A 19,703-nucleotide genomic window follows, 5' to 3' on the forward strand; every position below is an offset into this window, starting at 1 on the left:
ACAGTTTAATGAATGTTTGCATATTCTTACCTTCAAACAACTACCACACTGATCAAGGATTTAGCTCAGTTGTTCTGCCACTTGCCTCACAAGCACAAGGTCCTGAGTTCGATCTTTGGTACCAAAAACAAAAAAGGATCAAGAGATGGATCTTTCCCATCACCACCAGAGACTTCTGCATGTCTCCTCTCAGCTGATCCCCTGCATCCACTCTCCATAAAAGGAACAAGCCCTAATGCCTAGCTATTTGATTATGCAAAGGAAGACATAGGTCAGGCAAGCCGAGGAAGAAAGAAAATGGTCCAAGACAAAGAATATGAGGATTGGGCAGGCTGAGGAGGTGTAAGGAGGCAGGCTCATCTCAGATGCCACAAAGACCTGTCCTCAGGTGCCACCAGCCTCTACAACATACACAAGTATCTGGGACAGTTCTCCACGCCACTGCCTCAACGTGAAGTTCCAAGACTGCAGAGACCCATGCAGATATCAGGTCCTACATATCAAATAGTGCTGGTCTCTCCCACTGTCGGGAATCCCAGTCTCTAACAAGAAACAGAATGCTGACAAATGGAAAGGAGATGTGTTTGCTGGCACAAAGTCTACAGAAGGGAAGACAGGCCAAGACTGGAATCCCACAGGAAGTTTCAGACCCACTTTCTGAGTCTTAGTTTAGCCATCATCAACTCTTCCCAGATCCAATGTCCTGCTTGTACTTTGCCAAGTTTAAGCAGAGCTTCTCCTATTGTCTTTCCTTTTCTCTTGCTGTTCAGGATTTTCTAAGCTCTTTCTACACTGCTTTGCACTAACTGGATGCACAACTCCCCTGCAAGCTGGCCAGGGGTGACGGTGGTAGCTTGTGTTAGGTTATTTTTATTAAGTTCTTCTATCTCCAGATCTGAGGTTCTAAAGAGTTGGCAGTCTTAGAAGGCACATCTCATGAAAAGCCTTAGAGTTAAGTTGCAGCACAACTGCAGGCCCAGATCAAAAGCTGTGGATGTAGATTTCTGCTGAGGGGCGAAGAGGAGTGAGCTTGCAGCAAAGGGAAGGAAGGCTGACAAAGAAGAAAGGGAAAGGGGGATAAGGAGTGGAAGGGGACAGAAAGAAAGGAAAGGGAAAGAAATGGTAAAAAGAGGAGGAAAAGAAGAGGAGGAGGATGGGAGGGAAAAACAAAGGGTACAATAATAAAAAGCAAGCTGACAGAGAGAGTGGAAAAAAATGGAATAAATCATTTAAAGAAAGAGTGAGGAGATGTAACTCATACTTTCAGAGCACAGTAGAGGAATCTACAACATGAGAAAAATGGACTTTTGAAAACTTAATTGTCTATGTCAATTGTTAAAAAAACTAAATACCAACAAAAGTCTGTATCAAAACATACCTATAGAACACTAGACACCAGTTATTACAAACATTAAGCATTCTGCCCGTTGATGTCAGGGAAACACTTCTATGTGGTAGATAACAGATCCTGATTTGACTTTGATTTGTAGTAAGTGTGCCTCTCGGTCCGGAGATACATTTGGACTTGCCAGCCATATTCCATTTTACAGTTGAGCAAACAGAAAAATAGAAGTTGCAAAATTTGCCAAAGGTCACACAACTAGGATTCACACCCAGGCAACATGTCAGAGTTCACATTCTTGTCTGCTGTACTAAAATGCCTAGAATGTATCAATGAATAAATGAAGAGTTCATGATGAATGAATTTAAGTAGTTCACGTGCTTTGGGCTGTAGGAGCCCTAGTTGAAAAATGAGGATATTGGACTAGAATTAGTGCTCCTGAAGTTTTCCATCAAAGTTTAGTACAATTTCTTTTAATCAGTTTAACCAAATTGCCAGATTGGATAGCAGGTGCTGTCTATTTTTTAGTTAAGACTGTTAGATGTACTAAATACTTCAGGCTAGTAGCTCATATGCTCTCTAGGCTGCATTTCTATTTCTGCCAATGGTGTCATGTTATTTTTCGCTGCGGTTGTTGTTTCTGTTATTTGACACAAAGTCTTAATATGTAGTCCAGGCTGGACTGGAATTTGTGATCCTCCTGCCTCAGCCTCTCACTGCTGTGACTAAAGGCATGGCCACCACATCTGGCTTATATTATGTTGTTCTTAAGCCTATGACTGTCTTTCGCATCGATTATAATGAGGTGATGTAATTAAATATTTACATATACAAGCTATAAATGCAAAGAAGTAGAACTATTTCTCTACTCAGAAGGTGGTAAATATGCAAAGGTGGGTTCTTGTCTTTATGTCTGTGTTAAAATAGTGGATGTTGAGAAACCAAATTAAATGCTCTGGCAATGTTTGACTAATGCAAGTCATTAAAAATTACTTCCAATAATAATGTAGATGAGAAAACAGAAAAAGAATTGTAGATTCTTTTTTATATATATACTGATGGCTTTCTAGTGACTTTAGTTTTTCACATAGTCAAATGCACTTAATGGTATGAACAAAGAACACAATGAGAGATATCAATCCATGAACCGCTTCTCAGGAGTCTCACTGGACTGGCATCAAAAGAGAAGGAGTGAGCACCCATATAATTGCATACTTTAAGATAAAATAAACATTTCAGGCAAGAAAGCATCATTTTAGGGCTGGGGATTTAGCTCAGTGGTGCCACACCTGCCTTGCAAATGCAAGGTCCTGAGTTCAATACCTAGTACTGAAAACAAAATTTTTTTTTAAATAAAGAATGAATCATCTTATATGATGTCCATTTAACATTTTGGTGCTTGCTTGTGGATTGAAAGAAATTTCTTTGAAGCCTTACGTTTCATGTTACATTTGTGGACTTTGAAGCCTACTCTGTGAAAGATATTAATACTGTCTGCAAAATACTTCCATTTATTCTGAGCACATGGTAGTGCCCGATTAGGGCATGGCAAAGACAGTGGGGAAATGAGCATGACCTGTTCACTACAAGATCTCTGAATATATGTGCAGATTAGTTTCCAAAGCTCTGCCTGTGAACTACTACTGAGAACGCAAGCAGTTTTTCAGTAGGATGGCCTATATGTGACATCAGCCTGCAGCGTGGTATCCCAGCACCACCTCTTAGGACCTATATGTAGAACTTCTCAAAGGTTTCCTCAAGATTTATACACTGCAAAGGACACACCCACCAGAAAGAGCTTGCTATTATGGCTTTCCTCACAGTAGCCTGCCTGCTTTTTCCAGGGTGTTCTTTTATTTTACTTTTTCCTCTTTTACTCAGCCCAAGTTTGTTCTGCAGGGCCAGTTTCTCCCACATCCTTCATTTTTACTTTTTTAAATAAACTTCAACACTGGTTTTTGCTTATTTCCTTCAGTTCTTTGTTCAAGATGAGAAGAACTTACAATCCAACTTCAGAAGGAGAGGCAAGCAACCCAGAACCCAGTAACATTTATTTGGTGAGCCATGTTTAGAAGAAGCTACCTGATAACAGTAGGATCACCCCTTTTTGGCCCTCTTTGAAGACAGATGAGTCTCTACAACAAGGTTTGGCCAATGAAATACATGTGGAAATGGAAGTTACCACTTCTAGGTGGCTGTATTGAGATCCAGCTCATGGTTTACTGTGGCTTTCTTTTCTTCCACTGAGACAATAGGCAATGTTCTAGATGAGGACTTTTCCATCAATCTGGACCCTAGAAAGAGGACATCTTGGAAGCTAGTACCCAACTGACCCAGACGGATATGCAAAATAAAGGAGAAATAAACTATTAAGTCACTAACATTGAGATTGTCTGGTTACCAGAGCATTCATAAACCACGATATATTTGTACTTGTTTATATATATGTAAATGTATCCTTTCTTCCCTGCTCCAAATTTTAAGATACATTTAACAGAAAGACCTGCCACAATTTCTCTGGGATTTTGCATGCATGCCACACCTCTTGCCCAATGTGAGAAGCACAGAACCAGATGTTCTCTAGGATCCCTTCAAATGCTGTTTCATGCTGTGAGATAAAGGCATTACGAAGGTTGTACCTATATCACTTATCTAAACTAGATAAAATTAAATTAATTTGATGGAAAGCTGTTATATCTGATTATAGAGCAATTAATTAGACTGCTATAGAGTTAATCTGACTTGGTTATTGGTTTAGTTGTCTTAATGAGGCAATCAGATTGCCAACTGGTTGTTTGGGTCACTGGCTTACCAGTTGTTGGACATTTGCCCAGAACCTCAGTTTGACCTTAGGACAGGATGTGAAATTAATTTGTTTGAATGCTTAATTATTTTTTACTGTAAGCAATTGGTTATGTATCAAGCACTGTCATATAATAAATAATAGTTATCAGCTGTAAATATTTAAAATTTAGACTATTCCCTGTAAACATGCCATACCGAAAGGTCTAAATATTGTATGATACAATAAACATTGGGCCAAGTTTAAATTTTAAGAGTTATGGAGACCTCTACTTCCTTGAAGAATTTCATTCCAACATTCTTTGAAGTCCAAAAATGGATCATTCCTTGCCAGTAATGATAATTGATTCTAATTTCACAATTCAAAATGAAAGTATTTACACCACAAGGAAGAATAGATTCCAAGCTCCAGGAGAACAGTGATTGGTGTGATCTGCTTGTTATTGTATGAGCTCAGACTGTGCCTGGATTTGTGATGGGTTCTAGGTACCAGGTGTAGTACCTATATATAGCTGATAAATAAATGAACAACTAGCTAATGAATGAGGACACCAAATATTTCTTCATATCATCTATTCTCCAGAATTGAAGGACATACCCTTCTGAACATGCAAAGCACTATCATATCATGAGTAGGTGCTTTTGATTTGAAGTTGTTTTGATTTCTGACTTTGCTGTTGTTGCAGATTGCATTCTCCAGAGATGTTCACGGTGCTATTTTCCATTCCATATTCATACTCTTTCACAATTTCCAGTTACCACTCCCACATATGCATTAGTCAATATTGAATCTGGGTGAACCTCATGGCCAGTTTGAAAAATATAATTCAGCAGAAGTGATGGCACAGTATCTAGAGATACAGCCTTTAATTGACCTTACACTTTCTGCTTCCTGCCTCTTGGAAGCCAGCCACAGCCAAGCAAAGATCAGATCAAGATTTTTACTACCAAACATCAAGGTTCTGGTTGGGTTTTGCTGGATGGATGATGAAAATGCATATGTTTTAATGGAATATAGAATGGATTCATTACAGAATGTGTTGAATTTGTTTTGCCTTTGGCCCACAATTTTAATAGGGAGTTAGCTATACACATTTGAAACTCAGAAAAGCAATCTGTGTTGGAGATGTAGACTTGAGAGCCAACAGCTAATGGATGGTAACTAGAGACAAGTAACATCTAGAAAAAGAAAACACATAGGATGAGAAAATGGGCCTGGGGATTAAATACAAGGAAAACCATCATCTAAGGAAAAAGTAAAATCATAGAAGAAATTAACAAGGGCCCATGATGGCAGGGGAAACCCAGGAGAGTTCTGTACCACAAAAGTCAAGGGCCAGACCTTCAACCATGAGGGCGTGGCCAATTGTGTCAATGTTACTGAGAAAGCAAGGAAGTTGAGCATAAGCACAGTAGCCAGACACAGCTTTGCTTCTAAGAAATCAAACAGAAGACTGAGAAAACCCCAAACTCAGCAGATTGTGGTTGCTGATGGAAGGCAAAGATCTACACCTACTTCACAGTACCTAAATTACCTCTGAGTATTATTACTGCTGTTATAACCAGTAATAATATTATAAAGAAATCTGGACTTTTCACTCTTTCTCACTTAATATTTCCACAACTTTCTTCTGAGAGAGGTAGGCACAGAATAAAATCTTCATTTTTTTTTTCTTCAGTTAAATTTTGGCTAGGTGAACTTAAAGAATTTCCTAAAGTAATAAGCAGAAGCAATCTTAAGACTGACATAAACTGAGCCCAGCATGGTGAGCATGCATGAAATCTGAGCTACCCAGGAGGCTGAAGTGCGAGGATTGCAAGTTCAAGGCCAGTCTCGGTAGCCTAGCTATAACTTGACAGCAAATAAAATTTTTAAAAAGAATAGAGAAGAAAAGGCAAAGAAAAGAAAAGTTGGAATGTAGCACAGTGGTAGAGTGCTTGCTTAGCGGAAGCAAGGACCTGGGTTCAATTCTCAGCACCACACACAGTCTGATTAACAGATCGCTAAATAATCCTAGCGATACCTTCTGAATACAGTCACCCATCACTTTCTGAGAAGTGTGTTGCTAGCTGGTTTGTCATTGTACAAACATCATAGTCTATGTTAGACAAAGGTAAATGGTATCAGCCAATCCACGTGGCTTCCTGATGAAAATGAAAGATGTGATAAACACAAATGTGTGTGAGGCTGCTGCCAGTGTATCAACATATTGTTTTAGCGTTAACTTTTGAATAAGTAGAAGTACACTCTAACAACAAGAAGCACAATATAGTAAATACATTAACTGGTAACATTGTCATTTATTACAATTAGCCAGTATTACACACTAGATGGTTGTATCTCTAATCTTTTTCACCACTGGCAGCAGAGTATGCTTGTTTACACAAACACCTCAGTAAGGTGTTGCTATAATGTTAGGACCTTAGGATGTCACTAGGGGATAGAAATCTTTCAGCTCCATTATTATCTTACTGGTAGACCACCACTGTGGATTAAAACATCACAATGACTATGGCATGCCATACGGTTCTGCTCCATTTCATGCTTGCCACACTCTACAAGGAAAGCAAGGTATGTGTCCCCTTCTACATCCCTTTGCTGGATGAGGAAAATGAGACTCAGGAGTTTGGCATAACCTATTCATCTTCTTTCTCCTGGTTTGTTGGTAGATTTTAGAGGTTGAGATTAAAGGGAATAAAGATGGGGCTTGGGAAATTGTTGAATAATTCATAATTCATGGAAGCATGAGAAATCACCAAGAAACGCATGTGGGATAGCCTGAGCTTCCGAGGGAAGAGAAACAGTACCTTTTAAAATCTAACTGTTTAAATAACAGCTAATTCAATGTACTATAGAACACAGTATGCATACATTGTACTGCACTGTAATTAATGGCTCAGTATTATTACTAAATGCTAATTCAAACTACCTAAGTTTCTGTGTGACCCAAATTTTTCTGGTCTGGTCGGAGACTGACCTGGAGGCTGATCACAAGTGTTTAAAAAAGAAAATGGCCACTGCTATTGTGTACCCCCCCATAGCCCCACACACACAACAACATACACAAGTCAACATGGTATGAAGTGAAGTGTGTACAGTTGTTTTTCATTGCTTTTCCTCCACCTCTACCAGAGACCAGAATTTTGGCATCTTTATTGTGTCATTAATTTCCGTTATATCCTGAACAAAGAGTGAGGAGGTCTTTAAGGCTACGGGTAACTGACCGTGTTTGGACAAGTCCAATTAAGCCTCTCATGTTTGGAGAATCTTGAGTAGATAAATAAATCACTGGGACTTTCATTATGAAAACTGCCATTTGGCAGTGGCGACGTTTCTCCTGGGAAAGCGATGAAGATTTATGTCAGGAGGAAGGGTAGGGCTAGTTGACCAAACCCTGCCAGGAGGGGTGTTGGAGTCACGAAATGAACTGGATGAAAGTCCAGCTCAATGTTCTCTGCACATGTCACTGCTCTTCTGTTCCCATCATCTTTCACAATCCCGCGTCCTGGGATTAGAATGTGAACTGAAGATGTTTCCTTCTCTTGTGGGAGTGCAGTGAGAAGGCAGCCAGTTCATGGTACCCAGGGCCCTCACCATCCCTGTGCTGCCCTTGCTGCACCAGGCTCCTCTCTGCATGCCTTCCTTCCCAGGGGCAGCCTGGTACAAATGAAAATGCTGGAGATTTTCTGCTTCTTTTGGAAGTCTCACAGAGGGCTGTGACCCCCCTCCCATGACCCCAGTAACTGTTCCTTCCCTACAGCAGAAGAGCATCTGTAAATTATGTTTATATCATTAGAGAGATCAAGGAAACTTGTGTTCACACTAATTATTAAATGACATTAAGGAGCTATTGTTAATTTTGTTTGGTCTGTAATGCCATGGTGGTTAAATTTGTTCAAAATTTATACAGCTTGGCAGCATACCCTGAGGCGTTTAGAGTTGAGAAGTCATAATATGTGAAAGCCTCTTAAAATTCTTCCAAAAAAAAAGAGGGGAGGGGTAGATCATTTGGTGTTATTAGAAGGAAGTGCTGGTAGGGTTTCCAGATAAAATACAAGACACCCAGAAAAATTGAAATATCATATAAACAACAAATAATTTGCCAGAATAAGCATAGCCCATGCAGTACTGGGGGCACACTTGTAATAGAGATGCGTATTTTTTTCTTTTTCTTGGTACCGGGGATTGAACTCAGGTCCTTGCACTTGCAAGGCAGGCCACCGAACCACTGAGCTAAATCCCTGGCCCTAGGGATGCATATTTGAACTGGGGATGTAGCTCAGTGGTGGGACATTCCTCTAGCCTACATGAGATCATGAGTTTGATACCCAGCACCATCAAAACAAAAAGTGAATATTTGTTTATCTAAAACTCTAATTTGACTGAATGTCATGCACTTTTATTTGCTGACTCACACAACCTTACATATTAATTTTTGAGTATGAAAAGTCAATCTGAGAGTAAGCCAGAAGCTTGCAGTTTAGTGAAGATTGCAGGCAAATAGGCAATAGCAATGCAATGTAATGAAAGCTGTGACAGGATGAACACAGATGCACTGGTTGCACCGAAGGATGCTGTGGTGGATCGACTAATGGTCAGCTTGTAATACCCAGCTGAATTGAATTAGCGTGTTGTGGGTGTGGAGGATCCACCTGAAGATCGTTACCAACAGCCATAGAAAGAGAACTGGGGAGGAAGATCTCGGCCTGTTGATTTTCTAGGAGAAGCTTGCTTCAGATGGTTTTACTGATGCAAACTAGGCTGTTCTCATCAGACGAGGAGCTCGGGACCTCACTGTTGCTGGGAACGGCTGCTACTTTCATCAGGGGAGCTCTGGTCTTCCCCATGATCGTCACTTCCTGGCTCCAATGTGATCCCTCAGCTCGGTGGAACAGATCCTTCATCTCATGAGCATAGATTTTCTGGTTTCCACCACTGGCCTTTGGGCCTTCCAGGAGCAGATCCTCAATACAGACAAGCACGAGACCTTGCTGTGGGCTCTAGGCCATTGGTTGAACTCATGGAAGACATTGCCTTGGCCTCTAAGCCTTTAGCTGGACTTGTGTGGGAAACTGCTAGGATTTAGGTCCTTGGTTGAATGTTTTGGGCTTCTAGTGTGTGGTTAATCTCTTGTACTCCTTTGCACTTGACTCTGTGTAATTATCATAAAATAACTTTATGTGTCCTGTATATAATGTATTTCCTTGCCCAATCCTGCTGACTATAACAAACACCTAATTTGTACCTGGGAAGAAAAGATTTATCTAACTGGGTCACAAAAATTTAATAGCAGTTATCTAGGTAAAGCTGGGAGATGTGTTAAGCAGAATGTTGATTCAGGCAAAAGAAACAAATGTGGGAAGACCCTAGAGTAAAGAATATACCTGCGGAGGTCCACGTTGGTGTGAAGCAGACAAGAAAAACAGTAAAGAGTATACCAGTCAGTGACGCAGTGTTGCTGGACTATATAGTGCCAGATAAAGAGGACTTAATATGCCATGCTAGGAAACTGAGAATCTCCTGAGGACAAAAGATCCCCATCAAAGAGGAGTAATTGGAGCAGCCTAATATTTTGGAAAGAGAGACTTTCCAGGAATGTGGAGAATGGATGAGAAAGAAACAAGACTGGGGACAAGAAGTAAAGTCAAGATTCTCAACAATAATCCCACAAAAATAGATGGTAATCTGAACTAAGATAAGGGGCTGAGGACCCAGAGAAATGAAGGGCCCCAAATGATATCAAAGAGGTAGAATCAATTTTAACATGGGTTAGAAATGGAGCAGGGAGAAAAGAAAGAATAACTCCTACATTCTGTGTTTGCGCAGTTAAGTCTCTCGCTGATATCCTCACTCACCAAAAAAGCAAACACAGAAGGAAAAGTGGAGGAAGACAGTGTTGAGTTGGTTTAGGGATATATGAGCATGAGAATTCTGAGGCCCATCCAAGTAATTAGGAATGTAATTAGCAGTTGAGTATATGATCCTTGTGCTCAGGTTTTATCAGAAGAATAAAATTTAAATTAGAGCTGGGTGTGTAGCTCACTGGTAGAGCACTTGCCTAGCATGTGTGAGACCCTGGGTTTGATCCCCCGTTGCCACAAAACTAGTAAAACAAAACAGAACAACCATCACTAATGGGGGAATTAAGAACTAAATTCTCATCAAGAAACCATGAAAGGTAGAAAAACATGAGATTGAAAAAGAAAACTGTCAACACAGAATACCCAATGCAGAAAAAAAGCCAAAATGAAAACAATTTCTGATAAAAGAGAACTAAAGTACTTCATTGCTAATAGATCTGCACAGTAAAAAAAAAAAAAAAAAAAAGAATGAGAGTTCCTCAGGGGTAAGGATTCCTGTTGAAAATTTAGGTTCTCAGGAGTAAAAAAAGAACAGAAATGGTAAAACTTGCTGAGGACATGTAAAAGAATTTTTCCTTTTCTCTAATTTTTAAAATAAATATGTGTAAAGTAAAATTATGGCATTGTCTTGTGGTATTTTATAATGTCGGCATAATATGTACATAATAGATAACACAATGGGGTGCAGTATTAGATGTGAGTTTTCCACATTTTGCTCAAAGTGTCAACAGTTTCTTCAGAGGGAGAAAATCCCTGTGGGTTCCTTAGTTTCAGACTTTTATACCCCAGCGCTGGAAAAGACTTCATTTCTACTGGTTTAAACCACTCACCCTGTGATTTTTAATGGTAGTCCTGAGGAGCTAATACACAAAGCAAACACAGATTATCAGAGATAAAGAGGGTCCCTTCTTTATAATAAAGGGATCAATTAACTGAAGACTTAACAGTCAAATGTGCATGTGACTAATAAAAGAGCTTAAAATACATGAGGGAAAACATAACTAAAGGGACAAATTGACATTTCCACGCTCCTTGAGATTTTAACAATCTTCTCTCAGCAACTAATACAGTAAATAGACCAAACAAACAAACAAAAATCAGCAAAGACATAGAAGATTTGAAACAAAACAAAACAAAAACAAAACACTACCATCCACACAAATACATAAAGGAAAGAATAGTTGCTACTCTTGGAAGGAACATTCCTTTCTGCTTTCTGCAATTTTCCTGATGTCCTCAATTATAGTCTTAGTTTTTCTTTTGATATACAACATATTTGCCCTATTTCCCCCTCAATTTGTGGTTGCAAATGTTTTTAATTTGCTTAAAAAATATCTGTCATCTTTTGTAATTTATGTAATTATCTTTTTTTGTTTGTTTGTTTACTCTTTCTTCCTGGCAATCATTTCAAAGTGTTCTTTTCTTACAATGTGTATCTTCCATACATTTCTCCCTTCTTGTCTTTTCAAAATTCATATTTTTATAGTTTTGCTTTTCTTTATAATAGAAAACATTTCTAAATGCTTTAAATATATTCATTCTTTTATCCATTTGCCACATTCCAATGAATTCTTTGTGTTATTCCTGTATGAAAGATGAAGACACAGAGCTCAGAAAAGTCAAATAATTTGGCCATGTTACACAGCCAGGAAATGGCAGAGCCAGATTCTAACAAGGCAACTGGGTTCCAGTGTTTGGGCTCTTTGCTACTGGGATACATGATCTTCTTAGACAGTCAAATAAAATATTCTGTTCTTCTTAAATTTTACTTTTTATTTTCTCTTTATCAAATTCCTCATTTTCAAAGGTTTTGACCATTCTATCCGTTATATACTATTTCTCATCAAATTACTTCTTGCTAACTTCTTTGTCATGAATTTTTTTCTTTTAAGCCTCCTATGGTAGACTAAAAACTCGTCCCCAAAATATATATCCTAATCCTTGACACATGAAAATTAGATTTGCTATTGCAAAATTTTGTGCTATCAGGTAGTTAGTTCCTTTTAGAAGTGGCTCACCAATTAAGCATATTCCAGGTCCTCCTTGCCTTGAACAAAGAACTGAATGAGACAAGCTGAAAATGGTGGCAAAGTTGAAAAATTACAGTAGCAGGGTTTCATGATATCCCATTTTGTGGGAACCCATTAGAAGTTCCGAAGAGGCAGTGCACTTTAGATCCTGGGATTTCGCCACTCCTCTCTTCCCAACCAGTTAAAGCCACACCCTACTTCCCATCTCATTTGCTGATGTGCTTGAGTATCTGGAGATGGGAAAATTAAGCCTGAATTACCTGGGTGAGCCCTACTTATATCAAGCAATCTCATCCTTAAGAGAGAGGCAGAGGGTGATCTACACACACACACACACACACACACACACACACACACACACTGAAAGCAATGTGAAGACAGTTGGAGTGATTCACCCACAAATTAAGGGATGCTAACAGGGGGAAGGAACAGATCTTCACCTAGAGCCCTTTGCTAATATGACCTGGTGTTAATTTCTGTTCAGCAACTCTGATTTCTATTCTTGGTGTCCAGAACTATGAGAAAATAACTTTCTGATTTTTTTGTTTTTGCTTTTTGAGACAGGGTCTTGCTTTGTATTACAGGCTGGTCTTGAATTCAGGAAGCCCAGGCTTCTCTGGAACTTGCAGTGATCCTTCTACCTCAGTCTCTGGAGTGCGGGGATTACAAGTGTGCACCACTGTGGCTGGCCTCACTTTCTGATCTTTAAAGTCACTGAGTTGCTAGTCATTTGTTACAACAGCCACATAAAACTAACGCATGCTGGCTTTCAGCTAAGTGTTTTTCTTACCACCTTCTTTACATGTAGGAGAGATAATTTTAATTTTTCATTTAAAAATATTGATTATAAACCTACTATGTGCAAGCCTCAGGGATAAATGGACAATATTTTTACTCTGATACAGCTGAAGTGGGTAAGGCAGTGCTAGGCAGGACAATTTCACACCAAATACAATAAAGCATATGTTATGAGACTGGGAAAGGCCATAGGATCATACAGAAGAGCGTGACCTTGAAAGAACCAAGGATGCTTCCACAAGAAGGTGACATTTAAACTGAGACTTGAACAGAAAGTGAACCAGGTGAAGGAAAATATGTGTTAATAGCCCTGCTTTTTTTTTCCTTGCATTTACCAAGAGAGACAGAGAGAGCCCCATGTTTGGGTCCATCTTGTGCACAATTCTTAGCTAATAGGTTCCTTTATTAGATGCTGATCTAATATTTAAAGGTATTTGTGCACTATCTTCATCAACATCAGCGTAACGATGTGATTTGTGTTATATTTAAAAGACCAATAATGAAAAGATGAAAATAAAGTGTTTGTAGATGGGGAGGGGAGGAGGGGGTGAAGGGAGGGCAGGGACAAGGGGAAAAAATGAGAATCAAGACTTGTCATGTAGAGGTACAAGATCCCAACAATGAATGTAACTGTACTGTATCCCTAAAATGTACCAATAAATTCAATTAAAGCTGGAAAAAAAAATATATATATATATAAAAGGCCAGCAAAAAATGTTTTGGAGATTGTGTCTTGTGTTCGCTTTGAACTTGCCAAACCATTTTGAAGATTGGAAGAACAGTTTTATGACAAAGAAATCAAGAGTCAGAATATATTTTTAAGCTCTGTTTCCCACTTGAGGGCAGTAGGGGAGGGCTAGAGAGGCTCCGGAAATGGCTAGCTGTGTAGGCAAGATGGAGTGTTGTTTCAGAGTACAGCTGAATATATAGAGCAAATCCCCTTTCCCTCCCTCATTTAGCAAGAATTTGGTTGGCTGACTTATACAGCTTCCAGCTCTGCTTTGGAAGGTCTTTGTTTATCTTCACAAGGACAATTAAGTGGCAGGAATGTGTAATATAGTGAAGCACTGCCAAAACAAACAGCTCCCTTAAAACATTATGGAGAAGTGGCTATTGTTGCTCATCCTTTTACAAGAGTCAGAAACCACTTGCTAATAGGTTAATTCCATTTCTCTACAGACAGGCTGATCCTATTGCAGAAGATGGATCATGTGGTCTGTTGGTTGCAGATACACCCTGGAAACCAGAATGGACCCACATTTTACAGCATGGCTGAGCCACTGACTCACTCCCTAACCTAGGGTTACATTGTTTAACCTCATGGGGTTTGTTGTCCACCCAGCTGGAAAATTTAGTAAAATGTGAAGTTGGACTGAAATCTATTTTTGGTGCCACTGAATTGCTTTCCACAGGATGCAAAAAGAGACTGATAGTCCTAGAAAAAACGTGCCCTGTGAACAGTGCTTGCTAAAGGTAAGCCTCACAAGATGCAGGAAGAGCTTGTTCATCACAATAAGAATATTCTGTAAAGGACTGGGACTCCTTTCTGCTGAACTGAGAGTTAAATACCTCTGCCCCCACTGGGCCTCAGTCAATAATCACAGTTCTTTGTAAAATGGATCTTGCTTGGATGAGATCCCCAACTCACTGTCACATGGTGTTTCTTGCTAAGCAGGTCAAGAAATCTGCAGTCTATGACGTCTTTCTTGCTTCAGAACATAGGGTTACATCAGCTCTACTAAGTTGAGGGAAATGAAGAGCAATCAGTTTCTGTGGCTTAAGGGAGTAATAGTTCTCATAGAACATGTGCTCCTGAATATAGGATAGTCAATGGAACAGTTGTTAATTTTAAAAAGAAAACACTTTGAGCAAAGAAAGTTTTATCATCATAGGAAAATGACAGCTAGTATTGCCTTTGGGATTTTGAAGACCTAAAATATGCCCTAAGATCCAGATCTAGGATCTGGAATTGATAATATTTCAGTGGTACAAACTGGCATTTGAAAGTGAGACTTCTGATAAAACCTACAAATATTGATATAGTCATTTAAACCATGCAAAGCATTTCCAAAGAGCATGGGAAACTGATAACTGTGATCGAATGAACTATTTTAGTCACAAGGTCAATAATGCTTGGTTTGTATTTTAAATACCCTTTTGGAGCTCAAGGCAAAATAGGTTGAAGAATTGTTTGGGGAAAATAAACTACAAGGCAGGAAACAAATAACAAGTGAACATCTGCTGTTCATAGATCTACAGACACCAGCTGATACAGTTGAGCATATTTATCTCTTCATATATCACAGATGACAATTGCCATCTGTGTAAAAGTGGCTAAGAAGTCTCTCCTTACCCACATGAAGCCTGTCCTCTGTTTAGTGATTCTGAACAGGTGTTCGGGACCTGGCTCAAGTTGGAAGCCCATGGGTATTTGGTTTTACCATTACTTCCAAACAATCAATAGAAAATCATTGTTGGCCTGCTGAGTGAATGAGATTAACGGTATAATAAGAATTAAGCAGAAGAATAAGAGTATAAATTCAGCATAAGTCTAAGTATAAATCTTTAGTAGTAGTATATTGACCTAACTTCTCTGAATGGAGAGATTGGGATGGTACTAGAGGACCTCCTAAAAACCCTGAATGCACAGATTAGTAACCACCTGTCATTCACACGTTCATTTAGAAAGCATTCCCATATTGTATCCACTTGCATCATGTTGCCGTAGGCACTGCATGGGATCTGAAGATGATGTGCATTGTGGCAAACTGAAATATATTCTATATATATTCTAAATATATGCTATTCTAGCATTTGAGTGTGTACACAAAATATCTGTGATGCATGTTAGTATATGCATGCAAGTCAATCATTTAGAGCAATATGTTATGGTCATTTTGAGTTTTAAAAGAAGGTGGGGGGTCATTTACTTAAATGAAATTGAGTAGAGAAGGATACAAAGAGAATGTATTCATGACAACAAGAACATAAGAGTAGAGTGCTGAGGATAAAAGATATATTATATAAAGTGGGTTCTATAATATGAGTGGGTCCAGTTAGGGGAAAGTTGAATATAGATAGATGTGTAAGAAGCCATGAGTGGCCCAGAAGCATTGAACATATCTAGTGCTCAGATCTTGGTTTCTGTCTACCACAATTCTCCACTAAAGAAAACAAGATCATTTGGAGTATAGTTGAATTCATGGCCAAGGCAGGAAAAGTTCAAGATGAGTCTGAAACATCTTCTTGTGCAATAAGTTAAGAAAATTCTTGGAGAATAAGGACACAATGGAAGATTTAAGGATCTTCTACTTTCAAATTTGGTATAATTTGGCATAAAAATAATAATATTTATAGATTATCTATTAAATAATATTGGAATCTGTAAGTTCATAATGACTTGAATGAATGTTCCCTTTATAGAATTACATGAAATATTGAAGGAAAATGTTTTGCATTTTATTTTACAAATATCATAATAATTGATTCAGGAAGAATCTTCAATGGGTGCTAAAACTGGTAGGCAAGAATTGATAAGAGACTGTATATACAGCTTCATAGTCTCAAAATATCTTCTCACAAAATACTTTTTTGGTTATTTGTGTTACTACAGATGAGACCCAGGGCCTTAATATTGAGCTACATCTCCAGACCTTTTTTTATATGTTATTCTGAGACAGAGTATCACTAAAGTACTATGTTGTCCAGGGTGACAAAATACATATTAATAACAAAGAAAAATGGCTTATTTATTTGTTTATTTATTTTAAATTTTCCCCCGTTCAGTTTATTGGTACATTTAAAGCAAATAATACAGTTACATTAATCACTGGGATCTTGTACATTTACATGATATATCTTGGTTCTTATTTTTTCCCCGTACCCCTGTCCTCCCTTCACCCACTTTACTCTTCCCTATTTACAAAGGCTTTGCTTCCATTTTTTCATTTTTTCACATTTTTTCTTTTCCCTTATTTCCTTTTCCCTCCCCTTCCCACTTCCCCTTTATCTACTTTCTTCCTAATTCATGCTATCAATTATATCACTTGAACCTTATTTACACTTCTAGTTTTTCACACCAGAGAAACTATTTGGTATTTATTCAAGTGTGTCCTTTTTCTTACACTTAAGAGTATGGCCTCAATATGCATCCATTTAGCTATAAATGTCTCTAGTTTCTTGTTCTTTCTGGCTGAGTAGTACTCCATTTTATAGAAAAACCACATCTTCTTTATCCAGTCTCCACTTGAGACTATTAGTTAGCTATTACAAACTGTGCCATTATAAACATGGGTGCACATATATCACTGTCATATGATTCTTTTAATTCTTTTGGCAAGATACAAAGCACAGGGATGGCTGGGTCAAATGGAACCTCTAGTCCTAGGTCCTTGAGGTACCTCCATATTGATTTTCACAGTGGCTTCACCAGTCTACACTCCCACCAACAATGAAGAAGGGTTCCTTTCTCCCCACAACCCCATCAGCATTTGTTATTGGTTGATTTCTTGATAGTAGCCATTCTTTCTGGGGTAAGGTAGAATCTCGTTGTTTTCATCTACATATTTCAAATGATCAGTGATATTGAACATGTTTTCATATATTCATTTGCTGCTTTTAATTCCTTGTCTAAGAAATGTCTGTTCATTTCAGATGTCCATTTTTGCATAGGGTATTTATATTTCAGGACTCTGATTTTTTTGAGTTCTTTATATATTCTAGATAGAAGTCCTTTGTCTGAGAAGCAGCTGGTAAAATTTTTTTCCCACATTGTAGGTTGTCTGTTGGTGGTTTCTCTTGCACTGCAAAAACTTTTTAATGCAATGAGATCCCAGTTGTTGATTCTTTGTGCTAGTTCCCATGTTACTGAGGATTTGTTCATAAAGTCTTTTCCTATGCCAATGTCTTTGAGAGTTCTACGTAATTTATTTTCCAGTAAGTTTAGTATTTCTGTTTTGGTATTTAGATCTTTAATCCACTTGGATTTTAGTGCATAGTGAAAGATAAGGATCTACTTTTAATCTTTGGCAAGTTGAAAGCCAGTTTTTCCAACACCATTTATTAAAGAGGCTATCTTTCCTCTAGTGAGGATAGTTGGCTCCTTTGTCAAAGATGAGGTAGCTAGGTAGGTCTAGTGTTGTTTCCACATCTTCTAATCTATTCCATTGATCCTTGAGTCTGTTTCTTTGCCAATACCATGCTTTTTTTATCACAGTGGCTTTGTAGTAGTTTCAAATTGGGAATTGTGATACCCCCTGCCATGTCTCTGTTGCCTAGAATGGCTTTTGCTATTCTAGGTCTCTACTAGTTCCAAATGAATTTTTGGATTGTTTTCTCAAATTCTGTGAAATATACTCTTGGGAGAGAAATGGTATATTTAAAGAGGAGAATCTAGCAGGCACCTACTTCATCATTTGTGTAATGCAATTTAACTTTACCTGTGATGAGACAAATTGACACCATGTGCCGGAAGATGAGGTGTACTATGAGGGATCCATCATGACTTCTGTGATGCTTCTGAGAAGGCACTAAAGCTTATTCTCATCCTAGGCATACATTACTGATTCCCTAGGACAGGTTTTCCCTTGGCATTCCAGTATTTTCTGTACATATTTGTAATACTGCATTTACTACATGAACTATATACATTAATTGGGTCTGCTTCCTCCTGGGTTGTGGTTTCAGAGAAGGGAGAGAATATCTTTTTACACTTCTAAGTATATCCCTTCACATGCATGACTCTAAGGTCACTTTCATCACACTGTATTTCAGATACTTATTTGCATGCCTTTATGTCTTGCTTTTTTAGAAAAACAAACAGTGGCTTCAATAAGAAAGGCATTGATACTTTACAGAAAATTAAGTCTGGGAAGAAAAGGGCTAAACATGTAGGGGAAGTGGGAAGGGTAGGGGAAAGGAAATAAAGGAAAAGAAAAAAACATGAGAAAATGAAAAATGGAAATAAAGTATTTGTAAATAGGGAAGGGAGGAGGGAGTGAAGGGAGGGCAGGGACAAGGGGAAAAAATGAGAACCAAGACCTGTCATGTAAAGGTACAAGATCCCAATGATGAATGTAACTGTACTGTCTACCTAAAAGGTACCAATAGACTCAATGAGAAAAAAAAAGAAAATTAAGACTGGACATAGACAGTTGCAAAGTTGGATCTGCAGCTCAGTGACATTGGCATTTGTGGTGGACTCAATGACAGACCTGTCTCTCAATCTCCAGGAGGCTGCCACAGCTCCACACATTATCTTGGTCTCATACAGCAAGGCTCCAAGAAGTAAGATGGTATGTCATCTATTTTTGCCTTTTATCATAAGGAAAATCCTTTTCCAAGTGCCCAGTGTGACTTCCAGTCAAGTGTTATTCACATGCTGACCCCTAAACAAATAGCAATTACCTTTCTGGCTGGACACATTACTGTCTGAACAAAACAGAGGTTCTGTTAACAAGAAAAATGAGGCAGATCTCTGAGCAGGCAGCATGCATGCTTGCCCTATTCTTCTATTAAACTGTAAAGTCTCTGCTGGCAAAAACTGACTCTTACTCATTTTCCTTTTTCACATCCAGAATCTAGCATAACACTCAGCAATAGGTGCTTAATAAATATTTTCAGATGAATGAAAATGACAAAATGGGGAATATTTTAAAAAATAACAAACACAAGAAGGTCAGGACATTCTAGAATTACATGGATTCTTACCAATGGAGCCTGGCTGCTAATTCTCAATTCCCTTCACTCAATACAACTAGAAGTATGAAGTCATGTTTAGTGTGGTTGATCTAGCAAGAGTAAAAAAGTACTCCACCAAAGTCTTCTAGACTTAACAACCAAATTCAGTAAAGTACCTGGATACAAGGTTA

At 38.5% G+C, this 19,703-nt stretch overlaps 1 protein-coding gene across 1 annotated transcript in view; it reads left to right on the plus strand.

Annotated features, from left to right (window-relative positions):
- Nucleotides 1-19,703, plus strand: part of Osmr (oncostatin M receptor) — a 206,656-nt gene that overhangs the window by 62,770 nt on the left and 124,183 nt on the right. The gene's annotated exons all lie outside the window — the stretch shown is intronic.

This window comes from Fukomys damarensis, unplaced genomic scaffold (genome assembly GCF_012274545.1).
Source record: "Fukomys damarensis isolate Sample0158 unplaced genomic scaffold, DMR_v1.0_HiC HiC_scaffold_1, whole genome shotgun sequence".
NCBI lineage: Eukaryota > Metazoa > Chordata > Mammalia > Rodentia > Bathyergidae > Fukomys > Fukomys damarensis.